Source organism: Eumetopias jubatus, unplaced genomic scaffold (genome assembly GCF_037043125.1).
Source record: "Eumetopias jubatus isolate StellerSeaLion01/CBP00866 unplaced genomic scaffold, mEumJub1_p1.0 scaffold_5, whole genome shotgun sequence".
Lineage (NCBI taxonomy): Eukaryota > Metazoa > Chordata > Mammalia > Carnivora > Otariidae > Eumetopias > Eumetopias jubatus.
The window spans coordinates 98,473,419-98,480,056 of NW_028274811.1; the positions used below are offsets into that span (position 1 = coordinate 98,473,419).

The following is a 6,638-nucleotide window of genomic DNA, read 5'->3' on the forward strand; positions in this document are numbered from 1 at the left end:
TCATGCCAATGGACCCAAAAGAAAGCTGGGGTAGCAATTCTCATATCAGACAAATTACATTTTAAGCTAAAGACTGTAGTGAGAGACACAGAAGGACACTAGATCATTCTTAAAGGGTCTATCCAAGAAGATCTAACAGTTGTAAATATCTATGCCCCCAACATGGAAGCAGCCAATTACATAAGCCAACTCTTAACCAAAATAGAGACATATTGATAATAATATGTTAATTGTAGGAGACCTCAAAACTCCACTCTCAGCAATAGACAGATCATCTAAGCAGAAAACCAACAAAGAAACAAAAGCTTTGAATGACACACTGGACCAAATGGAGCTCATAGATATATACAGAACATTCCACCCTAAAACAACAGAATACTCATTCTTCTCAAACCCACATGGAAATTTCTCCAGAATAGACCACAGGCTGAAGCAGTGATCATAAACCTCCCAAAAAACAAGAGTCCAGGGCCTGATGGATTCCGTGGGGAATTCTACCAAACATTCAAAGAAAAAATAAAACCTTTCTCCTGAAGCTGTTTCAAAAAATAGAAACAGAAGGCAAGTTTCCAGACTCATTCTATAAGGCCAGCATTACCTTGATCCCCAAACCAGGCAAAGACCCCATTAAAAAGGAGAATTTCAGACCAATATCCCTGATGAATATGGATGCCAAAATTCTCAACAAAATCCTAGCTAATAGGGTCCAACAGTACATTAAAAGGATCATCCACCATGACCAAGTGGGATTTATCTCTGGGATGCAAGGGTAGTTCAACATTTGCTAATAAGATAGAACACATTAATAAGAAGAGAGAGAAAAACCATATGGTCCTCTCAATTGATGCAGAAAAAGCATTTGACCAGCATCCTTTCCTGATTAAAACTCTTCAGAGTATAGGGATAGAGGGAAAATTCCTCAATTTCATAAAATTCATCTATGAAAAACCCATAGCGATTATCCTTCTCAATGGGGAAAAGCTGAGAGACTTTCCCTTAAGATCAGGAACACGACAAGGATGCCCACTCTTGCCACTATTATTCAACATAGTACTAGAAGTCCTAGCAACATCAATCAGACAACAAAAAGAAATAAAATATATACAAATTGGCAAAGAAGAAGTCAAACCCTCTCTCTTCACAGATGACATGATACTTTATGTGGAAAACCCAAAAGACTACAACCCCACATTACTAGAACTTATACAGCAATTCAGTAATGTGGCAGGATACAAAATCAATGCACAGAAATCAGTTGCTTTCTTATACACTAACAATGTAACTGTAGAAAGAGAAATTAGAGAATCGATTCCATTTTCCATAGCACCAAAAACCATAAGATAACTTGGAATAAACCTAACCAAAGAGGTAAAGGATCTATACTCTAGGAACTACAGAACACTCATGAAAGAAATTGAAGAAGACACAAAAAGATGGAAAAACATTCTATCCTCATGGATCGGAAGAATAAACATTGTTAAAATGTTTATGCTGCCCAGAGCAATCTATACTTTCAATGCCATCCCAATCAAAATACCAATGGCATTTTTCAAAGTGCTGGAACAAGTAATCCTAAAATCTGTATGGAATCAGAAAAGACCCCAAATCGCCAAGGAATTGTTGAAAAAGAAAAACAAAGCTGGGGGCATCATGTTGCCTGATTTCGAGCTATATTACAAAGCTATGATCACCAAGACAGCATGGTACTGGCACAAAAACAGACACATAAATCAATGGAACAGAATAGAGAGCCCAGATATGGACCGTCAACTCTATGGTCAAATAATCTTCAACAAAGCAGGAAAAAATATGCAATGGAAAAAAGTCTCTTCAATAAATGGTGTTGGGAAAATTGGACAGCTATATTCAGAATGAAACTCGACCATTCTCTTATACCATACACAAAGATAAACTCAAAATGGATGAAAGAGTTTCTTTCAATGTGAGACAGGAATCCATCAAAATCCTAGAGGAGAACATGGGCAGTAACCTCTTCAACATCGGCCACAGCAACTTCTTTCAAGACATGTCTCCAAAGGCAAGGGAAAAAAAGTGAAAATGAACTTTTGCGACTTCATCAAGATAAAAAGCTTCTCCACAGCAAAGGAAACAGACAACAAAATAAAGAGGCAACCCACAGAATGGGAGAAGATATTTGCAAATGACACTACAGATAAAGGGCTGGTATCCAAGATCTATAAAGAACTACTCAAACTCAACACCCAGAAAACAAATAATCAAGTCAAAAAATGGGCAGAAGATATGAACAGACACCTCCGAAGAAGACATACAAATGGCTAACAGACACATGAAAAAATGTTCATCATCATTAGGCATTAGGGAAATTCAAATCAAAACCACATTGAGATATCACCTTACACCAGTTAGAATGGCAAAAATTGACAAGGCGAGAAACAACAAATGTTGGGGAGGTTGTGGAGAAAGGGGAACCCTCTTACACTGTTGGTGGGAATGCAAGTTGGTATAGCCACTTTGGAAAACAGTGTGGAGGTGCCTCAAAATAATAAAAATAGAGCTACCCTATGACCCAGCAATTGGAGTCCTGAGTATTTACCTCAAAGACACAGATATAATGAAAAGAAGGGCCATATGCACCCTAATGTTCATAGCAGCAATGTCCACAATAGCCAAACTGTGGAAAGAACCGAGATGCCCTTCAACAGATGAATGGATAAGGAAGATGTGGTCCATATATACAATGGAATATTACTCAGCCATCAGAAAAGATGAATACCCAACTTTTGTATCATCATGGGTGGGATTGGAGGAGATGATGCTAAGTGAAATAAGTCAAGCAGAGAAAGTCAATTATCATATGGTTTCACTTATTTGTGAAACATAAGGAATAGCATGGAGGACATTAGGAGAAGGAAGGGAAAAATGAAGCGGAATGAAGGGGGAAATCAGAAGGAGAGATGAACCATGAGAGACCATGGACTCTGCGAAACAAACTGAGGGTTTTAGAGGGGAGGGGGTGGGGGGATGGGTTAGCCCAGTGATGGGTATTAAGGAGGGAGCATATTGCATAGAGCACTGGGTGTTATATGCAAACAATGAATCATGGAACAGTACATCATAAATTAATGATGTACTGCATGGTGACTAACATAATAAAGAAATAAATAAAATAAAAAATCTAAATAATGTTATTCAATTGAAACATTTTTAAGTCACATTCTTGGCATTATGCAGGCACATTTCTGAATTTTTTTAACTTATGCACACTATAGTTTGTTATTTGGTTGGACATTATACATATCGAACTTCTGGAAAATGTGAACATCCAATCATCATTGTTTTTGCCACTTTTACATTCATTAATTGAGAGATTACATGGATACAGCTTTTCTTGGGTTGTATATAACTTAATTACTAGAATATCACAGGAATAAACTCAAAGAAACCAATTTGAGCTAAACTAAAATGGGGCCTCTATTTTGGAGTGGTGAAAGCACATTGAATCATAACATATAATACCTTTCAACTTTTATTGGTTTTTGCATGTTTAACTTCTTATACATATTGCCATAGGGGTGTATATAATGTTGGGTTCTCAAGTAGTTACAACTTTTTGAAGAACAATGGATTTAACCAACAGCTATCTGAAAACCATTAAATACTGTAATCCTAACACCAATACTGGTTCTCGGGCTAAAACTGTTAATTAGCAAACATTAAATTTACTGATTCATAGACATCTCTTCGATAAGATTTTGAACTGCCCAAAAAGAACATATGGTAATAACTCCAAGTATTAGAGTTCTGAGGAAAAATGAAGTTACATTAAAAAAACCCATCATTTATCTCACTGTGAATATCTATTAAGATCACTGGATGTTTATTTCTTCCATTTGGAAATCCAGACTTAGGTATCTGAATATATACATTTTTTTACTACTGTAGATTTTTGATGTGGATCACAAAATAGCACACAAAATGAAATGCTTTCTTAAGAACAATAAGAGAGGACACATTTCTTACTATAAGAAAACTATATTTATGTATGTTAGTTTAGATTTGCCAAATATTTTCATATCCAGTAATATAATTCAAGAGGTATTATAGTGGCTAATGTGCTGACAAAGAGTCTGAGGTTGAGTCCTGGCTCAGAAGAAGTAGTGTTGACATTGATTAGTGATAGTGGTTGTGAGTCCTGGAGAAAAGGGATCTCCCTTTTCTATAAATAGTAAACTAAGTTCCGGTTGAGGTAAGGGAGCTCTTCACTGAATGGCATAGTTATTCTGATATCTAGTTATGTAAGATTTAAGTTCATTTTTCTCTGGCAGTGTGCCAAAATATTATATTTAAAATATATGAATGATTTCGATTACCAACTTTTTGCTGGGAGCAAGATATTATTTTGGAATACCAAATGATGTGATTTTTGATTTCCCTCTTTCCTTTACATGAATTTTTTTCCTATGTGGTTATGATCATCTTTTGCCTCAGGGAAGAATGGGAATGACATAAGAGGAAAGGGAAGAATGGGAATGAGGAAATCAAAGACAGAGATGGGTCAATAATAAGGTTTTGGCTTCAAAAACTAAGCCCTTTAAGTCCATATCAGGGAGAACACCTGTGAAAGACTGAATATTTTAATGTGCAAGAACTTAGATATTATATAGGAGGCTGGATAAGGGTAGCTGGGGTCTTATTCTGAAAGAACAAGGCAAAAGCTTAAACTGACAAGAGACTAAATGGTTGTGACCATGGAAGACTGAGGGGGCATGAGATGGGAGGCCACTGCAGCCACTTACCCTTGGAAACACAATAGTGGAGCTAGCTTTGAGAGACTGCCCAGCTCCTGCCTCAAAGGCAACTCTTCAGAGTCACAAACAGGAAGATACAAAGAAACCTATCCAATGCCCAGAGTGAGTATTTTGGGATCATTCAAGGGACCACTGTCATTCTGCCTGTGCTCAGGGTCATACTAGTTGTCCTTCCCTTTGTGTATCCTGTGGGAGCATTCTTCCCTACAGTTGCCTGCCTTTTGCCATGGGATTTTCTTGAGCAGTAACCCTGTCAGATTTGTCATCTCTTCTGCTTATCTTATGATGGCACAATTTTCAGGACTCTTGCAAGACTCTTGTTGTCAGTCATGGTAGAGTATTTACACCATGAACACTGGCAAATGCCACAAATATCCCTGCCTAGAATCTCCCCAGCATAGGTGGTGGAGCCATGGCCAAAGAGGAGGGCATAGAATAGGGAGAAAGTCTCTTAGTACTTTATTTAGATAGGATAGAACTAAACAGAAGTAGTTGAAGATATCCCTCACACTATTTATTTTCCTCAGTAATGATTATTTATCGAAGGTTTATGACATATTATACCCTATGATTATGAATATATTCTAGCACAATTTTTAAAAAGTTACCTATAGATGTTTGTCACCACTAAATACCTTGGGGGGAAAAAGACTTTGAAAATTGTAGTTTCAAATAAAATGAAAATACATTAAGAACGTAACATAATCTAGACGTCTTCTTCCTGCCTTGTCTTCGGCGTTTTTGGTTCTCAGAGCTGCTGATAGCAAGATGTCTTCAGGAAATGCTAAAATTGGGCATCCTGCCCCCAACTTCAAAGCCATGGCTGTTATGCCAGATGGCCAGTTCAAAGATCTCAGCCTATCTGACTACAAAGGAAAATTACATTGTGTTCTTCTTTTACCCTCTTGACTTCACCTTTGTGTGCCCCACGGAGATCATTGCTTTCAGTGACAGGACAGAGGAATTTAAGAAACTCAACTTGTTAAGTGATTGGTGCTTCTGTGGATTCTCATTTCTGTCACCTGGCATGGATCAACACACCCAAGAACCAAGGAGGACTGGGACCCATGAACATTCCCTTGGTATCAGACCCCAAGCGTACCATTGCTCAGGACTATGGAGTCTTAAAGGCTGATGAAGGCATCTCGTTCAGGGGCCTCTTTATCATTGATGATAAAGGTATCCTTAGGCAGATCACGGTAAATGACCTTCCTGTTGGTCACTCTGTGGATGCGACTCTGTGACTGGTTCAGGCCTTCCAGTTTACTGACAAGCATGGGGAAGTGTGCCCAGCTGGCTGGAAGCCTGGCAGTGATAGCATCAAGCCTGATGTCCAGGAGAGCAAAGAATATTTCTCTAAGCAGAAGTGAGCGCCGGGTCGTTTTAGGGCCGGGCTGCAATGGGTGGCCATGAAAATAAAATCTCTTTTGTACTACTGTCATGCTTAGAACATAAGACTTTAGACTCTGTACAGATGTGGTATGGGGACAGGACAGACCTTTCCTGCAGGGGTTGGGGAGGCCAGCCTTTCTTCCTCTAGAGAGAAGGGCCTGAGCTGTTATGGGGCAGGCCAACTGTTATGTACGGTAGCAGGGCATCACGTTTTGTCTTTTGTTGTTTCTATTAAACTTGAACTGAGACAAAAAAAAAAAAAAAAGAACATAATCTATTCCAAAAAATCATGAAATCTGATTAAAAATATGAAGAATAAACCCATGTAGATTGGACACATAAAAAAACCTGATTCCCATACTGCATAATTGCCCTCACCAAGAAATCAGGATTTTCTTTTCCCTCTGTCTTTGGAACTATTCAAGCAAAAGACTATTAACAGCCTGATGATCCTGC

The 6,638-nt window shown here is 38.2% G+C and overlaps 1 pseudogene; it reads left to right on the forward strand.

The window, feature by feature from the left end:
* The first annotated feature begins 5,558 nt into the window (after positions 1-5,558).
* On the forward strand, positions 5,559-6,160 carry LOC114208669 (peroxiredoxin-1 pseudogene; annotated as a pseudogene).
* The last annotated feature ends 478 nt before the right edge of the window (positions 6,161-6,638 follow it).